At 40.7% G+C, this 25,155-nt stretch overlaps 1 long non-coding RNA gene across 2 annotated transcripts in view; it reads left to right on the top strand.

Moving 5' to 3' along the window:
• LOC139357905 (uncharacterized) overlaps positions 1–25,155 on the top strand; it is a 203,280-nt gene that overhangs the window by 65,809 nt on the left and 112,316 nt on the right. The gene's annotated exons all lie outside the window — the stretch shown is intronic.

Here is a 25,155-nt window from a genome sequence, read left to right on the forward strand (position 1 = left end):
TGTGAGAAAACCCCCAATCCATAATTGTTTAAGGGTTTCTGTTATCTTGCAGCGCAAAGCACTGCTTCCCAATACATCACTTTTCTCTTCTCCCCTGGAGTAGACATTTTACAAAGTGGTTGATGTTCCACCTCATGGTAAGTCCACCCTAATTCAAACTTCTTTCAATTTTTCCAGAATACAAAATAGTGTCATTTTAATCATGAATGATTCATGAAACTTCATGCTGCTGGCCAAATATTATTGACCCTGGGCTGGGCTCACCCAAGCTGGGCCAATCAGGTCCTTTTTCCTGGAAATTTGGAATGTTGAACTGAGAACTTTTGAAACAAGGTTCATTATTTTCTCTAGCTGAAGTCTTTGAAAACACAGTGGCTTCTTTCTATTTTTGTTTGCTTGTTTTGTTTCTATCTTTCTTGGATTCTGTGAAAAACCCTCCTCAGTCCTCACCATCCCTCAAAATTTTATTTTTGGCTGGCTTGTTTTTTTTGTTTAAGCTATACAGAATTGGTTTCTGTTACATGAGACTGAAAGAACTGTAACAATACATGTTTTGCTTGTCATGGTCTCATTCTTCATCTACCCAGATAGCCATTCATACGGTCAGCTGGGTATTACCTTCTCCACATGGAGTTGGTATGTGAGGAGCTAAATCCAAAACTGCCTTTAGGAAGCCCAGGAACTCATTATGCTTTTCTTTCACAAATACAAAATAAAGATTTTTCCAAAAAAATTTTCAATACTCTTCTGTATTTAGATCTTAGACAATTGAAGAGCAGTAAAGATAAAATCCAGGACAGGTTAGAGTTTATACAGCCACTGTTTATTTTTTTTGAAAGTGTCTGTGGTCCACAATACTTGTCACTCTGATAAACCAATATCAGACAGAACTGCAGAAAATCAGCCATTCTTTCACTTAAGAATAGACTAGTGGATAACTCATACCTCTGGTTTGTGAGTTTTAGCTACAACAGATTTGCAAACACCCAGGCATTTCTTTTCAAAGACCCATGGGATACAGGGAAGGGCCCCCAGAAAACTCTGGTTCCAACAAAAGCAGAGTATCTTTAAAATCCGATCTTGTGTGGCTGTCTTAGGTTCAGTTATCTCAAGTTTTACCCTGGTTAGTCTGAACCAAATCATCTGAGGTTTATAGTGGGGGCTCATCTGTCAGAAACTTTGGCCACATGCTGCTGTCTTTCTAAAGTACTTTATTAAATTACTTAGTGTTCACTAAGCACGAGGCATTGTGCTAAGTGGTAGAAATACAAATATTAATAAGATGAATACTCTGTCTACAAAGTTTTCATAACTTCTCTTTCTCTATTATATGGTAGAAGAAACTTTGTTACACATTCTACAGAAATGATATATCTTCCAGTCATCCTTTTCTTCATCTCTATAGGCCTCTCTCTCTCATCCATCTATCTATCTATCTGTCTGTCTATCTATCTATCTATCTATCTATCTATCTATCTATCTATCTATCAATCAATCAATCAATCATCTATCTCCCAAAGTGCTGGGATTACAGGCGTAAGCCACTGTGCCCAGCCCCATCTATCTATCTATTTATCTATCATTATCATCTGTCATCTATTTATCATCCATCCATCCATCCATCCATCCATCCATCCATCCATCCATCCATCTGTAACAGTTAGTATTGGGTAGATTATGCTCTGGTAACCAATAACTCTAATATCTTAGTGGATTTAAGCAGCAGAAGTTTACTTTATGGCTAAAATCAAGTTAACTTCAGATTTTTTGATGGGGAGGGCGCTGTTCATGTTGTCTTCACTCACAGATCCAGGTTGTTGGAACTTCCACCACCTGAGTACTGATGGGTATTGTCCTGGAAGGCTCCAATATGGAAATAATGCACGTCTCCTTCACTCAAAACCCACTGCTAGACTAGTCAAATGGCCACATCTAACTCTAAGGGGCAGGAAAGTGCTGTCCTATGCCTTGAAGGGGGTGAAATGGAAATGCTAGTGAGCAACATTAGTTAATTTCTTGTCTCCCCTTCTTCTTTTCCTCCTTCTTTTTTTCTTTATCTTTACCTGCTCTTCAGAATTTAATCTATCTTATAATTTAATAAAGTACAGACATTAAAACAAATCTCTTATTGTAAAACATATGACAACTAGGTAAAAGTAGGTTTTACCTTGTCATCAGGTAGTCAAATGTCTAGGAAGCTAACTTTTTTTGTATAAATGCTCTCAAAGATAAAGATAAAAACAGACAAGCAAAGCCATGTATCCCACCAGCAATATAAAACCAGAAAATTTGATAACCAGTTGTATTAGCTTCCCATGGCTTGCTGCAACAAATATCTCCAACTCAGTGGGTTATAACAACACATACTGATTCTCTCAAGTTCTGAAGGTCAGAGATTAAAATTAGCATTCAAGATGTTTTCAGGGAGAGGTTTACTTGTTAGGTTCTGGAGGATAACTTATTTTTTCCCTTTTTCAGCTTTTATAGTATCATCCCTTGCATTCTTTGGCTCATGGTCCCTTCCTCCCTCTTTAAAGCTGGCAGTGTAACATTTTCATATCTGTCTTCTTCTTTGTCACATCACTGTCTCCTCTTCTGTTTCTGTAATCAAATAGCCTTCTGCCTTCCTCTTATAAAGACAAATGAGATTACATTTAGGTCCCACCTGGATAACCCAGAATAATTTCCACATCTTGAGGTCCTTAACTTAGTCACATCTGCAAAGTCATTTTCTTTTCTGTGTAAGATAACATCCACAGGTTCTAGAGAATAGGAACTGGATTTTCTTAGAGGCTATTACTCAGCCTACCACACTAGTAATATGAACAATAGAACACTAAATCTCTGATTTTTGAGACAGTGATTAAGAATATTATTTGTCAATCAATCCTTGTACCTAATTTTAACAGGAGATATCAGAGCAGAATGTACTAGAAGAGAAATGGGATCTAAAATAGTACAACCCAAAATAGTACAATAATTAGTAATTATAGACCATTTCTTTTGCTACTTTTACATATTTTTTAATGCTGATTTGAAATTTGCTGCACTCAGAGATTACATTTTATATTCAGAATCTAAATGCATTTTGTTTTATAAATATAGTGACTGGATTTGCTGCATTTAGCAGAAAATTCATTGCTTATACTTCCAGAATGAAACCCGTTGGAAACATTTTGTACATATGGGGCTATGAATTATGATTTTCCCTTTACAAGATATTTGCAAGTCAGAAAAGCAAAATCATTGCTTTCTTTCTCCCCCTGCTCCTTTGGGAAGGGAGCAGTGAATCTTACCTTTTGGCAGGTCAGAAACTCTCTCTTATACTCAAGCAAGCTTGTGCAGACACCCAAAATTAAATACTAGATTCTCACAAATGTCACACCTCTAAAGAAGATGGAACCTAAATTGAATATTAATGAGTAATGAAAGCTGAAAACAAAATTTCCTGTTGGAAATGTGCTTATGAGTTATGAGAATAACATGTAAGTTTCCTCTTTCTACTTCATTTTGAAAATAGCTGTCCACGATGTGGTTAAGTGAGCCCTGGGATCCTGATACATTTTTCCAGGATGACTGCAGACTCTTGAGCAAATAATTTGTTCCATATTGCTGAATTCTTAAGAAATAAAATTGCTCACCCTAAAAAGAGCCTTTTCAGGACTCCAGGGTAATTTCTGCCTGGTGTGTTCAGTGCCTTTTACCCCCATCTTTTGGCTATTAGACTCTTACTGAGTTAATGCAATAATTCCTTGGCACTTTTCTCTTGCAGCTGCTGTCAGGGTGAACTTTTTCTTGGGCCTGTGGTGCTTAACTGTCAGGTGGACTGTAACTACATTCACATTTTTATTCATTAAAGAAACCAAAGTAGGAATACTTCTATGTCTCCTGTGGCTTCTGTTGAATCTTTGAGGTGATAAGAATCTGATCTTATCAAAATTAACGACTTATGGTCATTCACACTATTATGGTTAATGGGGTTGAGCATGAATTATCCCCTGCAGAAACGGGGCTTATTTAGGACTTATAGTACAGCACAGTCTGGGAGTATGGTCAACCGAATCTCTGGCCGCCTTGTACAGCACAAATTTGAACTATATAGCAAAGATAGTTTGCAAAATGAATATTCAAGTATTGATTTCAGGTTGCTACCCAAGCAGGTTGCACTAAAAGAGAGCAATAATATTTAAGAATATGTTAGAAAATATACCAGTGTTAATGAAACAAAAGCTGTACTTTGGACTCTGCAATGAAAGGGAAAATGTATTTTCTTTCAGTATAGGTTCTGGCAAGGGTGGCAGTGTGGTTATTTCAGCCTGTGGCTCCTCTCACTTCTACCATTCCACCTCCCTGCCCAACCTTCCAGAAGGACAGAAAGGGCTAATACACTAGATTTAACTTTGTTTGCTTTCATCTCCTTCCATTTATCCATTTCTCTCAAATAGCCAGGAGGGCCATAGAGTTTTGTCATTAAGGCTGGCAATGTTCAGCCCCAGACTGGAGCAGGATAAAGGTTGGATCCTGGGGCAAGCATGAAAAAAGGTCACCCTTTAGTGTGAGGGGCAAAAATGGAACGAGAAGCAAGTTAGGGTCACATGTGATACTGATATTGCAGAAAATATCAAGGCAGTTCAACGCCATGGATTGAATGTTTGTGTCCACCTTTCCTCCAAAGTCGTATGTTGAAATCCTGGCCCCCAGTGTGATGCTATTATAAGATGGGGCCTTTGGGAAGTGATTAGATTGTGAGGGTAGAGCCCTCATGAATGGAATCAGTCCCCTTATAAACGGGACCCTAGAGAACACTGTCGTCCTCTTTTCTCCATGTGAGGATGCATTGAGAGGTCAGCAGTCTGCAACCTGGAGGAGAGTTCTCACCAGAACCTGATTGTGATGGCAGCCTGATTTTGGATCTCCAGCCTCCCAAATTGTGAGAAATAAATTTCTGTTATTTGTAAGCCATCCAGTCTATAGCATTTTGTTATAGCAGCCTGAACTAACTAAACCATCAAGAACCAGGAAAATAAGAGATAAAACATGGGCATTGGCTCAGGTATAGCAGCATCCTTATGAATTCATAAGACTGCTCTCTGCTGTATTTGGGATCATTTTGGTGGCCAAGGTCACATCTCTACCATCAATTGGCATCAGTATGGGGGAACCACCCACATGATTCAAATGATCTCCCACTGGGTCCCTCCCACAACATGTGGGGATTTGAGAGTACAATTCAAGATGAGATTTGGGTGGGGACATGGAGACAAACCATATCGGTCCCTCCAAGTCTCATGTCCTCACATTTCAAAACCAACCATGCCATCCCAACAGTCCCCACAAGTCTTAACTCATTTCAGCATTAACCCAAAAGTCCACATTCCAAAGTGTCATCTGAGACAAGGCAAGTGCCTTCAACCTAGGAGCCTGTAAAATCAAAAGCAAGCTAGTTACTTCCCAGATACAATGGGGGTACAGGTATTGGGTAAATACAGCCATTCCAAATGGGAAAAATTGGCCAAAACAAAGGGGTTATAGGGCTCATGCAAGTCTGAAATTCAGCAGAGAAATCAAACTTTAAAGCTCCAAAATGATCTTCTTTAACTCCATGTCTCACATCCAGGACATGCTGATGTAAGAGGTGGGTTCCCGTGGTCTTGGGGAGCTCTGCCCCTGTGGCTTTGCAGGGTATAGCCCTGCTCCTGACTGCTTTCACAGGCTGGCATTGAGTGTCTGCAGCTTTTCCAGGTGAACAGTGCAGGATGTTGGTGGATCTACCATTCTGGGGTCTGGGGGACAGTGACCCTCTTCTCACAGCTCCAATAGGCAGTGCCCCAGTAGGGACTCTCTGTGGAGCTCTGACCCCACATTTCCCTTCTGCACTGCCCTAGCAGAGGTTCTCCATGAGGGCCCTGGCCCTGCAGCAAACTTTTGCCTGGGCATCCAGGCATTTCCATAAATCTTCTGAAATCTAGGTGGAGGTCCCCAAACCCCTATTCTTGACTTCTGTGCACCTGCAGGCTCAACATCATGTGTAAACTGCCAAGGTTTGGGGCTTCAACCACCTGAAACCATGGGGTGAGCTGTACCTTGGCCCCTTTTAGCAATGGCTGGAGCAGCTGGGATGCAGGGTACCAAGTCCCTAGGCTGTACACAGCATGCATGGGGACTCTGGGCCCGGCCCACAAAATCATTTTTCCCTGCTAGGCTCTGGGGTCTGTTATGGGAGGGACTGCTATGAAGACCTGTCACATGCCCTGGAGACATATTCCCCATTGTCTTGGGGATAAACATTCAGCTCTTTGTTTCTTACGCAAATTTCTGCAGCCAGCTTGAATTTCTCCTCAAAAAATGGGTTTTTCTTTTCTACTGCATCATCAAGCTGCAAATTTTCTGAACTTTTATGCTCCATTTCCCTTTTAAAACAGAATGCTTTTAACAACATCCAAGTCACCTTTTGAATACTTTGTTGCTTAGAAATTTCTTCTGCCAGATAACCTAAATCATGTCTCTCAAGTTCAAAGTTCCACAATTCTCTAGGGCAAGGGCAAAATGCCACCAGTCTCCTTGCTAGAACATAACAAGAGTCACCTTTGCTCCAGTTCCCAACAAGTTCCTTATCTCCATCTGAGACCGCTTTAGCCTGGACCTTATTGTTCATATCATTACCAGCATTTTTGTCAAAGCCACCCAACAAGTCTCTAGGAGGTTTCAAACTTTCCCACATTTTCCCGTCTTCTTCTGAGCCCTCCAAACTCTTCCAACGTCTGCCTGATACCCAGTTCCGAAGTTGCTTCCACATTTTCACGTATCTTTTCATTGACACCCCACCCTACTGGTACCAATTTACTGTATTAGTTCATTTTCACGCTGCTGATAAACATATACCTGAGACTGGGAAGAAAAAGAGGTTTAGTTGGACTCACAGTTTCACATGGCTGGAGAGGCCTCAGAATCGTGGGAGGTGAAAGGTATGGCAGTGGCAAGAGAAAATGAGAAAGATGCAAAAGCAGAAACCCCTGATAAAACCATCAGATCTCGTGAGACTTATTCACTACCACAAGAACAGTATGGGGGAAACTGCGCCCATGATTCACGTTATCTCCCACCGGGTTCCTTCCACAACATGTGGGAATTATGGGAGTATAATTCATGATGAGATTTGAGTGTAGACACAGAGACAAACCGTATCAGAATCTGACATTGGCCACTAGTGTTTACCTAATCATCCATCCATCATCTATTCCTTCATTCATAAACATGTTCTACATAATTTAGTGTTGGTTTTTACTGGAGTCTCTGGCTTTCTTGCATGGCTCCCCTCCAGCCAGACCTTATTTCAAAGTAATGTGGAAGGATGAATGTCAGGAGCATCTATTGAGTATAGTTGTTGGGGAGTCTTGGTTTTTCACTAGGCCAGTACACTAAAAAGAGGCTGAGATGCTAAGATATCTTTTTTTTTTTTTTTTTTTTTTTTTTTGAGACGGAGTTTCGTTCTTGTTGCCCAGGCTGAAGTGCAATGGCACATGATCTCGGCTCACTGCAACCTCCCAGGTTCAAGCAATTCTCCTGCCTCAGCCTCCCGAGTAGCTGGGATTACAGGCATGCACCACCATGCCCGACTAATTTTGTATTTTTACTAGAGGGTTTCTCCATGTTGATGAGGCTGGTCTCAAACTCCTGACCTCAGGTGATCTGCCCGCCTTGGCCTCCCAAAGTGCTGGGATTACAGGTGTGAGCCACCATGCCCAGCCAAGGCTGAGATATCTTTATATTTGGGTGGAGTCACCCACTCCAAGAAAGCCTAGACACTTCTTTTTTTCTTCTTTTCTGTATTTTGCTTTTTCATAGGCACTTCTTTTTTTTTCTTTTCTGTATTTTGCTTTTTCTCACTATGGGACACTAAGATCTAGAGGGCTCAGTTTAGGCTGTGGGTTTTAGGGCAAAGAGAAAATCAATCCCATGGGCCAGTCATTTGCACAGGCAGGTAGAATCAGTCATACAGCCTCACCTAGCTCACCAGGGGACTTACGTTAGCTTGTGGGTAGCCTGGAGCTCTGTGTACCTCTTTTTCAGAGACACTTTCGTGGATGGCTATGGAAGGGTAGGGCAGGATTTTCTATTCAGGTCCAGGTTTCTAAGCTGTAGCTCTTACAGTTCTCCTTAGCACAGAGATGGCAGACTCATATGCAAGGTAGGATATGAAATCTTGGATTGGGAATGGTAAGAGGTTTCTCCAAATAGAGGTTGGATGCTACAGTGGGATGAATAACAAGAGAAGAGTTTGTTTTTGTTTTTGTTTTTGTTTGATGGTGGAATGGGGAGGCCCCCAGTTACCAGACCAGCTCATAAAGAGAGATAGTAAGGAGAGAAGTTCTGGTAAAGCAAGTCCTCAACCCAGAAAACCGGCAGGTTAGGATAGGTCTCAGGAACAATTGACAAAACAAAGAAAGGGCAATTCGTTTTTTCAAAAGAAAAAGGAGTATTCTTGAGAAAGGAGCAATTAAGGGAAGTACAGTGAAGTATCCAGAGAGGTATGATTTTAGTTTGAACTGGTCACAGACTTGGGTTATTACTTGAAGGAGAGTTTTAACCACTTTATTTGCAAACAGTGCATATTGGTAGAATAGAACAGGAACCCCTTTTCTTACCAGACATACGTTCAGAATCTGGTATTTATTCTGATGGGGTTGATGAAATTGAATGTTATACAGTTGTTTGCCATAGCTTTTAATGGTTAAAAAAATGTGTCTTCACTATAGTCCTTGAAAAGACATAAGGAAATTGAAATTTAACAGCCTGAAAAATTAAGATTTAATACTCCTGCAATGTATCATTGTCTCCTTAAAATATTTTAGATGATCTTCTTATCCAGATATAAAATGATACATATTCATTAAAAATATTAAAATACAGAGAAATACAAAGAGTAAAAATAAAATCACTTGGAGGGGAAGTATCAAAATGGCAGACTGGAAGCAACTCATGAAGAGGAAACAAAAGGGCTGGTGAACACCGACTCTGCAGGCTGATCATCTGAAAAACCTGTTGGGATCCATCAAGGCAGCAGGGGAACACAGAGAGCAGAGAGGAGTGAGGCTGGGCCCCAGCCTGTCTGGGCTTACTGTGGAGCCAGGAGAATCTCTCCAACATGGGAAAGGGGAGTTGAGTGAGAGCCCTCAGGGGATTCATGTTCTCCAAAGCGACCTGTGCAAAACTGGGAATGGGATAATACCCCTGCCCCTCCCCTCGCCCCCGATATCTTCCCACTATGCTTCTAGTGGCAGAGAGCCACCCAGATGTTCTGCAAGGGCAACTCTTGAGTCCAAAGGGACCTCTACAAGCCTTGGGCCCTGGAACAGACCAGCAGTGGCACCATAGCCCTAGTAAAGGCCATAGTTGCAGTTCCTAGAAGCAATAAGATTGCTCTACTACTTCTTGCCAGATGGGGCTTGGCACCAGCTTGCAATGCAATGGTCCTGCTTTGACCCAAACTTGGCTGGCCACTCCAGTCACCCCAGCCACTGGTAACCAGGTGGGTAACCTCCAGCCCAGTGGTCCTCCTTTTGTGCGGCCTCAGCTGAAAGGTGTAGGCTCATGATATCTTAGAAACCCGTGGAGAGAAGGGTGCATGACCCTACCCACCCCCATCACTGATAGCCAGAAGGGCAACATGTGCTAGAGCTGCTGGCTCAGTGGCTCTGCTTCTGTGTGAATTCAGCCAGTGGGCACAACCTCATGTTTTCCCAAGAAATACACAGAGACCCCACCCACTGCTGTCACTGATAGCCAGGTGGGAAACAACTGCTAGAGCTTCTGGCCCAGTAGTCCTGCTTCTGTGGGAACTCAGCTGGAAAGTGTAGCTTCATGTTTTCCCAGGAAACACCCAGATGGCAGGGTATTTGACACCCCGCACCCCCACCACTTATAGCCAGTAGAGAAATTCCTGCTAGAGCTTCTAGCCCAGAGGTCCTGGTTCTTTGGGAACTCAGCCAGTGGGCACGGCCTCCTGTCATCCCAGGAAGCACTTGATGGCAGGGTGGGCATCTCTACCCACTCCCACCACTGGTACCTAGGTGAGCCACACCTGTTAGAGCTTCTGGCTCAGCAGTACTATTTCTGACAGAATTTGCTAAAAGGCACAGCCTCCTGTTGCTCTGGAAAGACCTGCATGACAGAGCAGGCAACTCCACCCACCTCCACCTCCCACAGCCAGATGGATCATACCTGCTAAACTTCCAACCAGTTTCTGCATAAACTCTGAGGCAGGCACAACCCAGTGTTTCCCCAGGAAGCACATGACCTAACAAAGATATGACTTGTCTGCCAACTGTGGCCCCTGCTTGAGGGAGCCTCATGAACCAGAATACCCAACAAAATACTCATGGGGACAGAGAAGTAATCAGAGGGGGCTCCTCCAAGACCCAAGAGTGGACTAGAATCAAAGCCAGTTAATTGAATTGACATTATACCATAACCAAACCCCCAAGGGCACCAAAGAAAAAAAAATCAAAAAAGAAAAATTGCATCTAAAGGACAGCAACTTCGAGCTTTGAAGGAACATGAGCCCACACAAATGGGAAAGAATCAGCATAAGAACTCCGGCAATGCAGAAAGCCAGAGTGCCTTCTTTCCTCCAAATGACTGCACTTGTTACCAAGAAAGGGTTCTTAACCAGGCTGAGATGGCTGAAATGACAAAACTAGTATTCAGAATGTGGATAGGAATGAAGATCATCAAGATTCAGGAGAATGTTGAAACCCAATCCAAGGAAGCTTAGAATCACAATAAAATAATGCAGGAGCTGATAGAACAAAATAGCCAATATATATACATATATATCTGATTTGATAGAGCTAAAATCACACAAAAATAATTGCATAATGCAATCTCAAGTATTAACAGCAGAACAGACAAAGCTGAGGAAAGAATCTCAGAGCTCAAAGACTGGATCTCTGAAATAACTCAGTCAGACAAAAAATAAAGAAAAAAGTATTCAAAAAGAATGAATAAAACATCCACAAAATATGGGATTATGTAAAGAGACCAAATCTGTATCTCACTGGTATCCCTGAAAGGGACAGGATAAAAACAAGCAACCTGGAAAACATATTTCAGAATATCATCCATGAAAATTTCCCCAAGCGAGCCAGAGAGGCCAACAGTCAAATCTAGGAAATGCAGAGAATCCCTTCAAGATACTTCCCAAGAAGACCATTTTCAAGAAACATAATCATCAGGTTCTCCAAGGTCGAAATGAAAGAAAATGTTAAAGGCAGCTAGAGAAGAGGAGCAGATCACCTACAAAGGGAGCTCTGTCAGGCTAACAGTGGGCCTTTCAGCAGAAGCCCTACAAGCCAGAATAGATTGGGAACCTATATTCAGCATTTTTAAAAAAAATTTTCAACCAAGGTTTCACATCCAGCCAGACTAAGTTTCACAGGTGAAGGAGAAGTGAGATCCTTTTCAGACAAGCAAATGCTGAGGGAATTCATTACCACCAGACCTGCCTTACAAGAGGTCCTGAAAGGAGCACTACATAAGGAAAGGAAAGACCATTTACCAGATACTACAATAACACATCTAAGTTTATAGATCAGTGATACTATAAAGCAACCACAAGAACAAGTCAGCATAGTAACCAGCTAACTACATGATGATAGGATCAAATTTGCACACATCAAGACTAACCTTGAATGTAAATGGGCTGAACACCCCAAGTAAAAGGCACAGAGGGGGAAGTTGGATAAAGAAGGAAGACCTAATGGTATGCTGTCTTCAAGAGACCCATCTCATGTGCAGTGACATCCATAGGCTCAGAATAAAGACATGGAGAAAAATCTACCAAGCAAATGGAAAACGGAAAAATGCAGAGGGCGCAATCCTAATTTCAGGCAAAATGGACTTTATGCTGACAAAGATCAAAGAAGATAAGGAAGAGCATTATGTAATGGTAAAGGGTTCAATTCAATAAGAAGACTTAACTATCCTAAATATATATGCGGCTAACACAGGAGCACTCAGATTCAAAAAGTATGCTTTTAGAGATCTACAAAGTCTCGCACATAAGAATAGTGGAAACCTTCAACATTCCATTGACAGTATTACACAGTACATGGAGGCAGAAAATTAACAAAGATATTCAGGACCTGAACTCAACACTTAGCTAAATGGACCCTCTCCACTGCAAGACAACAGAATATACATTTGTCTTATTGCCACATAGCCCCTACTCCAACATTGGCCACACAACCAGATATGAAACAACATTCAGCAAATTCAAGAAAACTGAAATTATATCAACTATACTCTTGGACCATAGCATAATAATAATAGAAATCAAGACTAAGAAAATCACTCAGAATCATACAATTACATGAAAATTAAATAACATGCTCCTGAATGACTTTTGGGTAAACAATGAAATTAAGACAGAAATCAAGAAATACTTTGAAACTAATGAAAATAAAGATACAACATACCAGAATCTCTGGGAAGTAACTAAGGGAGTGTTAAGAGGCAGGCTTATAGCCCACATCAAAAAGTTAGGAAGATATCGAATGAACAACCTAACATCATGACTAGAGGAACTAGAGAAGCAAGAGCAAACAAACTCCAAATCTAGCAAAGGACAATAAATAACCAAAATCAGAGCTTAACTGAAGGAAATTGAGTCATGAAAAACCATACAAAAGATCAATGAATCCAAGAGTTGGTTATTTTAAAAAATCAATAAGATAGCTAGGCTAACACAGGAAAAAGAGAGAGGATCCAAATAAACACATTTGGAAATGACAAAGGGGACATCACCACTTACACTGCAGAAATACAAAAAACCTCAGAGACTACTATGAACACCTCTATGCTTGCAAACTAGAAATTCTAGAAGAAATGAATAAATTCCTGGATGCATGCAACCTCCCAAGACTGAACCAGGAAGAAATTGAATCCCTGAACAGACCAATAACAAGTCCAAAATTGATTCAGTAATAAAAAGCCTAGGACCCCCAAAAAGCCTAGGACCAGATGGATTCACAGTTGAAAGTTACCAGATGTATAAAGATGACTCCTTCCCAACTCATTCTGCGAGGTCAACATCATCCTGATTCCAAAACCTGGCAGAAACAAAACAACAAACCAAAACTTCAGGCCAGTACCCTTGACAAACATAGATGCAAATATCCTCAACAAAATACTAGCAAATTGGATTCAGCAGGACATCAAAAAGCTAATCCATCATCATCCAGGAGGCTTTATCCTTGCAATGCAAGGTTGGTTTAACATACACAAACCAGAAAATGTGATTCATCACATAAACAGTACTAAAAATAAAAGCCACTTTATTATCTCAATAGATGCAGAAAAGGCTTTTGATAAAATTCAATATCCCTGTATGTTAAAAACCCCAAGTAAACTAGGCATTGAAGGAATATATGTCAAAATAATGAGTGATCTGTGGCAAAACCACAGCTAACATCAAATTGAATGGGCAAAAGTTGGAAGCACTTCCCTTGAAAACCAGCACAAGACAGGGATGCCTGCTCTCACCATTCCTAGTTAACATAGTATTGGAAGTTCTGGCAAGAGTAATCAGACAAGAAAAAGAAATAAAGGACATCCAAATAAGAAGAGAGGAAGTCAAATTATCCCTGTTTGCTGATGACATGATTCTGTTTCTAGAAAACCCTGTAGTCCTTGGCCCAAAGCTCCTGATCTGATAACTTTAGCAAAGTTTCAGGATACAAAATCAATGTACAAAAATCAGTAGCATTCCTATATACCAACAACATCCAATCTGAGAGCCAAATCAGGAATGCAATTTCATTCACAGTTGGCAAAAAAAAGAATAAAATACCTAGATATACAACCCACCAGGGATTTGAAAGACCTCTACAATGAGAATTACAAAATACTACTCAAAGAAATCAAAGATGACACAAACAGACAAAAAACATTTTATGCTTATGGATGGGAAGAATGAATATCATTAAAATGACTATACTGCCCAAAGCAATTTATAGATTCAATACTATTTATATCAAACTACCAATGATATTCCTTACATAATTAGAAAAATAATTGAAAAATTCATATGAAACTAGAAAGATCCCAAATAGCCAAGGCAATCCTGAGCAAAAATAACAAAGTTGGAGGCATTACATTATCCTGCTGCAAACTATACTACAGGGTTATAGTAAACAAAACCAGCATAGTACTGGTACAATAACAGACACATAGACCAGTGGGACAGAATAGAGAGCCCAGAAAGAAGGCTGCACACCTACAATCATCTCATCTTTGACAAGGTTGACAAATACAAGCAATGGAGACAGGACTCTCTATTCAACAAATGATGCTGGGATAACTGGCTAGCCATAGGTAGAAGACTGAAACTGGACCCCTACCTAACACCACATACAAAAATCAACTCAAGATGGATCAAATACTTAAATGTAAAACCTAAGCTATAAAAGTCCTGCAAGATAACCCAGGACATTTCATTCTGGACATAGGATTTGGCAAAGATTTCATGATAAAGACACCAAAAGCAGTTGCAACAAAAGCAAAAATTCACAAATGGGACGTAATTAAACTAAAGAGCTTCTACACAGCAGAAGAAACTATCAACAGAGTAAAGAGATAATCTACAGAATAGGAGAAAATACATGCAAACTATGCATCTGACAAAAGTCTAATGTGCAACATCTATAAGAAACTTCAACAAATTTACAAGAAAAGAAAAACCCACTAAAAAATGAGCAAAGGACATGAACAGACACTTTTCATAAGAAGACATACGTGCTGCCAGCAACTATATGAAAAAAACCCCTTAACATCACTGATCATTAGAGAAATGCAAATGAAAATCACAATGAGATATAATCTCACACCAGTCAGAATGGCTCTTACAAAACAAAAAACAAAAAAACAAATCAGATGTTGGCGAGATTGCAGAGAAAAAGGAGCACTTATACACTGCTGATGGAAGTACAAATTAGTCCAGCCACTGTGGAAAGCGGTGTGGTGATTCCTCAAAGAACTTAAAACAGAATTACCATTTGACCCAGCAATCCCATTATTGGGTATATACCCGATGGCCCATATGAATCATTCTGCTGTAAAGACACATGCATGCATATGTTCACTGCGGCACTATTCATGATCAGAAAGACATGGAATAAACCTAAATGCCCAACAATGTTAGACTGTATAAAGAAAATGTGGCACATATACACCATGCAGCCATAAAAAGAATGAGACCGTGTCCTTTGTGCAACATGGATAGAGCTAAAGACCATTATCCTAAGCTAATACAAGAACAGAAAACCAAATACTGCATGTTCTCACTTATAAGTTGGAGCTAAATAGCAAGAACACATGGATACTAGGAGGAGAACAACAGACACTGGGGTCTACTTGAGGGTGGAGGGTCAAAGGAAGTAGAGAATCAGAAAAAATACCTATCAGGTACTATGCTTATTCCCTGGGTAACAAACTTATCTGTACACCAAACCCTCATTACATGCAGTTTACCTATACAACAAACCTGCACATATACGCCTGAACCTAAAATGAAAGTTAAAAAATGAAATAAAATCACCTGCCTACAGACAATCCTATTGGTATTTTAAAGTATATTCTTTCAATAATTTTGCTGTCCATTAATATATACACACATTTTGGAAAAACAAGATTACCCTATTCTTATTATTTCTATAAACTGCTCTTTTCACTAATGCACAACATTTTTTTCAAAGCCATTAAGTATTCTTTTCAGTATAATTTATACTCATTCAATTTATCTAAGTTATTTATTTAATCAGTCTCCTATTGTTAATAAGTTAGCTCTCCTTTCCCCAGGTTTTTAAATTTTTTATCATTATTAGCAGTGCTTTAATGCACCTCATTTGATCAATTTCCAAATATTTACTGAGTGTTTAGCATATGTCAAGCCTCGTACATGGCTGAATACAAATAGACTTGGTTCCTAACCTTAGGATAGTTAGTGTAGTGGGAGATACAAATTATAAACAAGTAAATCAACAAGCATAGGTAATATGTGGTTGCACAAAGGAGAACAGGATTAACCCCTACCTAAATTAGTCATGATAGTGAGACTGATGATGCTGCATGCACGAAGAGGGTATGAATAGGTTTATTACTCACATCATGAGGCTCTCCCGAGAGAGCAGGGCAGGTGTAAACTAATCCAGATGGCTTAAGCGAAGTGGAAGAAGTGGACTGGGCCATTATAGTGGCTGTAGGGTGGGGCCTTGTGAGGTTTGGACTGCTGCTAGCAGCAAGTATAGGGCAGACAGGAAAGTGGAACAGGGATTCAAAAGCTGCCAACAGTTTTACATCAAAAAAGGTGTCAGCTGACCGGGTGTGGTGACTCACGCCTGTAATCCCAGCACTTTGGGAGGCTGAGGCGGACAGATCATGAGGTTAGGAGATCGAGACCATCCTGGCTAACATGGTGAAATCCCGTCTCTACTAAAAATACAAAAAAAATTAGCCGGGCTTGGTGGCGGGCACCTGTAGTCCCAGCCACCCTGGAGGCTGAGGCAGGAGCATGGCGTGAACCCGGGAGGCAGAGCTTACAGTGAGCTGAACTCACGCCACTGTACTCCAGCCTGGGCAACAGAGCGAGATTTCGTCCCAAAAGAAAAAAGGTGTCAGCCTCTTTATTGTAATAGGTATACAAATTGAGGAAATGCCATGAAGACAATAACTTGGAAGGAAATTATTGAGTTTTTAAACTGGGGGGCTCTGGGAAGGTTGTTCTGAGAGGTGACATACAAGTTAAGAAGTTACGAGTGAGAAGGAGCCAATCAGATATAGAGCTGGGGTAGGAGCCTGTGAAGGTAACAGCCAACACAAAATGAAAGAGAGTTTGTCATGTCTGAGGAGGGTTATGAGAGAGTGGGAGTGGGCACCAAGATGACAGGTAAAATTGTTGAGGTAGGCAAGAGTTAGATCCTGCAGGGCATAGTAGGCAATATTAAGAAGTTTGTGGCCTGGCGCGGTGGCTCACGCCTGTAAGACGGGCACTGTGGGAGGCCGAGACGGGCGGATCACGAGGTCAGGAGATGGAGACCATCCTGGCTAACACGGTGAAACCCCCTCTCTACTAAAAATACAAAAATTAGCTGGGCGCAGTGGTGGGCGCCTGTAGTCTCAGCTACACGGTAGGCTGAGGCAGGAGAATGGCGTGAACCCGGGAGGCGGAGCTTGCAGTGAGCCGAGATCATACCACTGCACTCCAGCCTGGGCGACAGAGGGATACTCTGTCTCAAAAAAAAAAAAAAAAAAAAAAAAAAAAAAAAAAAAAGTTTGCATTGGATTATTTGTACAAGAGGAAGACACTGATGTTTTAGGCAAGGGATTGACATTATCTGACTTGTTTTTAAAATATCACTTCAGTTGTCATGGAGCGACTATATTGTAGGTGCTAAGCGTGGCAGCAGAGAACATAAATTACTTCAGTAGTCCAGTAGAGATATGATGGTGGTTTGGGCTAGAGGGGTGGCAGGAAAGATGAAGCAAAATGAATGAATGATTTATAAAGATTTGGAGATTAGTGATCAGAACATTGTGGCTGAATGGAGGGTGTGAGTAGAGAATTCAATTAACTCCAAATCTTCTGCCTTGAACACTTGGATAGGTGTTGGTGTCATTTACTGTGGTGCAATCAGTAGTGGAGACAAGATATTTAAAGGGGGAATGAGTGGCAGGGTTTGGCTGGGGAGTAAATTCAGGAATTTGTCTTTTGACAAGTTAGCTTCCACAGGCTTATGACACAGCCAGGGGGAGATGCCAAACATGTAGTTGAACAAATGAATCTGGAGCTCAGAGGTGAGGTTGTGATGGGAGAATAAATTTGGAAGTTGTTAACACATGAATGACATTTAAAACAAGAGACTGGTTCAAATTGTCAAGGGAGAGAGTGCAGGGAGAAAGGTGGGTTAAAGGAGAAGTTCCCAGGAAACATGATAAGGAAGTTTCCAGAATAGTAGGAAGGAAATGAGGAGGATATGCTGTCATGGAAGCCAGAAGGAAAAGTATAGCAAGAAAGATGGAGGGGCCAACTTTGTAGAATGTTGCTGAGATGTCAAAAAAGGGAAGACCTTAAAGTGCCTAGTGGGTTTTGTAACAGGAGGTCCCTGGTGACTTTGAAGACCTTGTCAGTAATGTAGTGGGTGTGAAAGTGAGACTAGAGTTGGCTGAAGTGGGAGGTACGAAGAGAAGACAATGTGTGTAGACAACTTTTTCAAGAAGTTGTCCTTTGAGGGAGCAGAGAAATTTGGTAGTAGCCGAAGGAAGATATTGGGAAGAGGGCTTTATCAAGATAGTTTGAGTGCTGATGGGATAATTCTCGTGGAACAACTTTTGGGAACATTCATTATTAACTCCATAAATTACACGAGGGGCTGAAAAGCACAGAGTTTAGGAGCATGGGCTGTGGAGCAGGCTGCCTGGGCGCAGGCTGCCTGGGCGCTATCCCTTAGTGGCTATGCAACAACCTTGGGTGAGTATCTTAACTTTGTCTCTGCCTTAATCACCTTAATTGTAAAACGGGGATAATGACACTAATAGTACCTACCTTATCAGGATGTTGTGAGGATTGAGTAAGTACATATTTGCTAAGTTCTTAGAATGCGGCCTAGGAAATTCATATAGTACACATTATATAAATGTTTGCTTAAAAAAAACCATAAAATACAAATGATTATAACCAGAATTTCTATGATACAGAGTACACATATTTTAAAGCCTTTGGTGATACCAAATTGCTTTTCACAAAATATCACCAGCTTGTGTGTTCATGGGCTGTCAACAAAAGGGTTAGTTTCTGGACATCTTTACCAACATGAGGTAATATATATCAAAAGCATTGCATTTTGCAAGGAAAAAAAATTGTGTCCCCACACAAATCTCATCTTGAATTATAGCTCCCATAATTCCCTCATGTTGTCGGAGGGACCCAGTGAGAGATAATTGAATCACGGCGTGTTTTCTCCCATACTGTTCTCGTGGTAGTGAGTAAGTCTCGTGAGAGCTGATGGTTTGATAAGGGGAAACCCCTTTCACTTGGCTCTCACTCTTCTCTTGTCTACTGCCATGTGAAATGTGCCTTTTGCCTCTCGGCATGATTGTGAGGCTTCCCCAGTCATGTGGAACTGTGAGTCCACTAAACCTCTTTCTTTTGTAAATGGCCCAGACTTGGGTATGTCTTTATCAGCAGCTTGAAAACAGACTAATACACTGAGCGTTTTTAAAAAGCTTGTTGGCAATTTAAGTTTTTTCTAAAATAAGTTGCCTATTTTTGTCCACTGTTTATATTTTCCATTGTGGTATTTTGCTTTTCTCATATTGCTTTTAAAGAACTATTAAGGCATCAAACTTGAGTGTTTTTTCTCCTTTTGTTATTTGCCTTTTAAGTGATGATTTGGGGGCCAAAAAAGGTCTTATTTGTCATGAAGTACACTACTTTTCTATATTTTTTCTCTCTTTTACTGACAAATGAGATACTCATCTATGTTCCTTCTTTTTCTAGTTTTTTTTGGAATTATGTTTATAATCCAGCTGGAATTTATTTTAGTGTATAGTGTAAAGTATGCATATAATTATTTTTACACAAATATTTGAGCAGATTTACCAACATCATTTATTGAATAATCTATTCTTCTCTTACTAATTAGACATGAATCCTTCATTATATGTAATCATCCATAAATATTTGAATCTGTTTCTGCTCTTTCTATTCTTTCCATTGTTCTATTCCTGTTCCAATTATCTGTTCTCTTTATTCTTAATTTAGTGCAAAACTCTGAATTATAAGTCTTTGCAATTGAAAATTTAAATAAAATATATAAATGTAATCTTATCTGATTTTGCAAAATCCATTACTTTTTATTTTTCAAAATTGATTGCTCGTTTCTGCCTGGTGACTTTTTAAATTTGAAATTATTATGTTTTAAAGTTCTACATAAACATTCTGGTAGGATTTGTATTACCCTTATGAAATAATTTAGGATTATTAAGGCTCCCATGGTATGGGTTCTGTGATAGGTAGTGCACTGAGTGTGGGCAAGAACTGTGACTACTATGGGATATCACTCCCATGGTTAGGTCACTAATTAGTTGATTTTTGAGTTGATCAAAAGTGAGAATCTCCAAGTGGGCTGTACCTAACCAGGGGAGCCCTTTAAAGGGCCTTGGACCTTATTGCAAAAGAGATTTAAAGTGTAATAGGAATTTCATGCAAGTGAGATTCTCCATTGATGACTCTGAAGATGGGAAGGGGACATGCAAGTAAGAACCAGGGAGTGGCTAGTTGGAACTGAGAGCAATCCCGAACTGACAGCCAGCAAGGAACCGAATTCTGCCATCAACCTAAATGATCTTGGAAGAGAATCATATTTGAGATCCAGGGGAGAGAACATCCTTGTAACACCTTGATTTTGATGTTGGTCTTGTGAGATCCTGAGCTAAGAACCCAGTCATGTCATGCCTGGACTTCTAACTCACAGAACTGTGAGTTAGTAAATGGATGTTGTTTTAAGCTATTAAGTTTGTGGTAGTTTGCTACACAGAAATAGAAATGTAACACAGTTCTCATTTATTAAATTCTCCACTGTTGTAAGCCTCAGTAAAGTTTTATATATGGATCCAATATGTTTATTGGTAGATGTATTCCTGAGTGTATTGGTCAGGGCTCTTACTTATAGACAAATAATCCTTTAACTAGTGCCAGCAGAAAGAAGGCTATCCTCCCTCCCCCTAAGAAAAGCTGAGTACTTTACAGAAATCCTGGGAAAGTTGGAGAACCAGGCTGAGATGCCAGAGAGCCAAAAACAAAGCGCTAGGGGAAACTGCCTAGCCACAATATGAGACTATTCTGGCAAAAGCTAGCTGCTGATGTGTTACTGCTCAGCACCTCTGACACATTCTGGATGCCTGAAACCCTGCCACACATGCCCTGGAGGAATAAAATTCCTCAGCCATGAAACTTGACAGAAGATCTGGCTTTCCTGCCTGTAGCTGGTTAATTTTTTCCCTAAATTTCATGCCGGTGCTTCTGCTTGGTAGAAACCAGGCAATATATCAAACTTTACCTTCAACAGAGGCTGAAACATGTAGTTTAAGGGTATTGGCCTATCTAGTTGAAGAAAGAAAACTAGAAGAGGGTAGAAAGAGGTGCAGAATGAGCCAGCTTACAACATCCACGATTCTATGCATTTTATATTTTGTTGTTACTGTGAAAATGATCATTTGGTGAGGAAAGGTGCACTCTGGCCCAGATGGTATGCTTTTCCTATGGTCTTTGCAATGTGCAGACCAGAAGATTCCCTCCGGTGCCTAGACCACCAGGGCCCTGGGTTTCAAGCACAAAACTGGGCCGATTGGGCAGACACCAAGCTAGCTGCAGTAGTTTTTTTCATACCCCAGTGGCACCTGGAATGCCAGCAAGACAGAACTGTTCACTCCCCTGGAAAGGAGACCGAAGCCAGGAAGCCAAGTGATCTAGCTCAGTGGCTCCCAGCCCCACAGAGCCCAGCAAGCTAAGATCCACTGGCTTGAAATTCTCCCTGTCAGCACAGCAGTCTGAAGTTGACCTGGGACACTCGGGCTTTGAGGGGAGGGGCGTCCACCATTACTGAGACTAGAGTAGGTGGTTTTCCCCTCACAGTGTAAACAAAGCTGCCAGGAAGTTCGAACTGGGTGGAGATCACCACAGCTTGGCAAAGCCACTGTAGCCAGACTGCCTCTCTAGATTCATCTTCTCGGTCAGGGCATCTCTGAAAGAAAGGCAGCAGCCCCAATCAGGGGCTTATAGATAACACTCCCATCTCCCTGGGACAGAGCACCTGGGCAAAGGGGTGGCTATGGGCGCAGCTTCAGCAGACTTAAATGTTCCTGCCTGCTGGCTCTGAAGAAAGCAGCAGATCTCCCAGCACAGCGCTTGAGCTCTGCTAAGGGACAGAATGCCTCCTTTAGTGGGCCCCTGACCCCTGTGCCTCCTGACTGGGAGACACCTCAGGAGAGCTGCAGCTGGCATCTGGCGGGTGCCCCTCTGGGTTGAAGCTTCCAGAGGAAGGAATTGGCAGCAGTCTTTGCTGTTCTGCAGCCTCCGCTGGTAATACAAGCAAACAGCATCTGGAGTGGACCTCCAACAAACTCCAGCAGACCTGCAGCAGAGGGGCCTGACTGTTAGAAGGAAAACTAACAGAAAAGAGTAGCATCAACGTCAATCAAAAGGACATCCACAGAGAAACTCCATCTGAAGCTCACCAACATCAAAGGCCAAAGGTAGATCGATCCACAAAAATGAGGAAGAACCAACACAAAAAGGCTGAAAATTCCAAAAACCAGAACACCTCTTCTCATCCAAAGGAACACAGCTCTCCACCAGGAAAGGAACAAAACTGGATTGAGAATGAGTTTGATGAAATGACAGAAGTAGACTTCAGAAGTTGGATAATAACAAACTTCTCTGAGCTAAAGGACCATGTTCTAACCCAATGCAAGAAAGCTAAGAACCTTGAAAAAAGGTTAGACGAATTGCTAACTAGAATAACCAGTTTAGAGAAGAACATAAATGACCCAATGGAGATGAAAAACACAGCAGGAGAACTTTGTAAAGCATACACAAGTATCAATAGCCAACTCAATCAAGTGGAAGAAAGGATATCAGAGATTAAAGATCAGCTTAATGAAATAAAGCGTGAGCACAAGATTAGAGAAAACAGAATGAAAAGAAGTGAACAAAGTCTCCAAGAAATATGGTACTATGTCAAAAGACCAAACCTACATTAAGATTGGTGTGCCTGAAAGCGATAGGGAGATTGAAACCAAGTTGGAAAGCACACTTCAAGATATTATCCAGGAGAACTTCCCCAACCTGGCAAAATAGGCCAACATTCAAATTCAGGAAATACAGAGAACACCACAAACATACTCCTGGAGAAGAGCAACCACAAGATACATAATCATCAGATTCACCAAAGTTGAAATGAAGGAAAAAATGTTAAGGGCAGCCAGAGAGAAAGGTTGGGTTATCCACAAAGGGTAACCTAGATCAGACTAACAGTGGATCTCTCAGCAGAACCCCTACAAGCCAGAAGAGAGTGGGGGCCAATATTCAACATTCTTAAAGAAAAGAATTTTCAACCCAGAATTTCATATCCAGCCAAACTAAGCTTTGTAAGCAAAGGAGAAATAAAATCCTTTACAGACAAGCAAATGCTGAGAGATTTTGTCACCACCAGGCCTGCCTTACAAGAGCTCCTGAAGGAAGCACTAAACATCAAAAGGAAAAACTGGTACCAGCAACTGCAAAAACATCAAATTGTAAAGACCATCGACACTGTGAAGAAACTGCATCAACTAATGGGCAAAATAACCAGCTAGAATCATAATGACAAGATCAGATTCACACATGACAATATTAACCTTAAATGTAAATGGGCTAAATGTCCCAATCAAAAGACACAAACTGGCAAACTGGATAAAGAGTCAAGATCCATCAGTGTGCTATATTCAGGAGACCCATCTTCTTACATGCAAAGACACACATAGACTCAAAATAAAGGGCTGCAGGAATATTTATCAAGCAAATGGAAAGAAAAAAAAAAAAAAGCAGGGGTTGCAATCCTAGTCTCTGATAAAACAGACTTTAAACCAACAAAGATCAAAAAAGACAAAGAAGGGCATTACATAATGGTAAAGGGATCAATGCAAAAAGAGCTAACTATCTGAAATATATATGCACCCCATACAGGAGCCCCCAGATTCATAAAGCAAGTTGTTAGAGACCTACAAAGAGATATAGACTCCCACACAATAATAGTGGGAGACTTCAACACCCCATTGTCAATATTAGACAGATCAATGAGACAGAAAATTAACAAGGCTATCCAGGGCTTGAACTCAGCTCTGGACCAAGTGGACCTAATAGACATCTACAGAACTTTCCACCCCAAATTGACAGAATATACATTCTTCTCAGCACCACATTGCACTTATTCTAAAATTAACCACATAATTGGAAAGAAAACACTCCTCACCAAAAGCAAGAGAATGGAAATCATAATAAACAGTCTCTCAGACAACAATGAAATCAAATTAGAACTCAGGATTAAGAAACTCACTCAAAACCACACAACTACTTGGAAACTGAATGACTTGCTCCTGAATTACTACTGGGTAAATAACAAAATGAAGGTGAAAATAAATAAGTTCTTTGAAACCAATGAGAACAAAGACACAACCTACCAGAATCTCTGGGATACAGCCAGAGCAGTGTTTAGAGGGAAATTTATAGCACTAAATGCCCACAGGAGAAACCAAGAAAGATCTAAAATCAATACCCTAACATCACAATTAAAAGAACTAGAGAAGCAAGAGCAAACAAACTCAAAAGCTAGCAGAAGACAAGAAAAAACTAAGATCAGAGCAGAATGAAAGGAGATAGAGACATGAAAGACCCTTCAAAAAAATCAATGAATCCAGGAGCTGGTTTTTTTAGATCAACCAAATAGATAGACTGCTAGCCAGACCAAGAAAGAAGGGAAGAGAAATAAATCAAATAGACAAAATAAAAAATGATAAAGGGGATACCACCACTGATCCCACAGAAATAAACTACCATCAGAGAATACTATGAACACCTCTATGCAAATAAACTGGAAAATCTAGAAGAAATGAATAAATTCCTGGATACATACACCCTCCCAAGACTAAATCAGGAAGAAGTCGAATCCTTGAATAGACCAATAACATGGTCTGAAATTGAGGCAGTAATTAATAGCCTACCAAGCAAGTAAAGCCTAGGAGCAGACAGAATCACAGCCAAATTCTACCAGAGGTACAAAGAGTAGCTGGTGCCATTCCTTCTGAAACTATTCCAAACAATAGTAAAAGAGGGAATCCACCATAACTCATTTTATGAGGCCAGCATCGTCCTGATACCAAAACCTTGTTGGCAGAGACACAACAACAACAAAAAATTTCAGGCCAATATCCCTGATGGACATTGATGCAAAAATCCTTGATAAAATACTGGCAAACTGAATCCAGCAGCGCATCAAAAAGCTTACCCACCAAGATCAAGTTGGCTTTATCCCTGGGATGCAAAGCTGGTTCACAAATCAATAA

Source organism: Macaca nemestrina, chromosome 13, assembly GCF_043159975.1.
Source record: "Macaca nemestrina isolate mMacNem1 chromosome 13, mMacNem.hap1, whole genome shotgun sequence".
Lineage (NCBI taxonomy): Eukaryota > Metazoa > Chordata > Mammalia > Primates > Cercopithecidae > Macaca > Macaca nemestrina.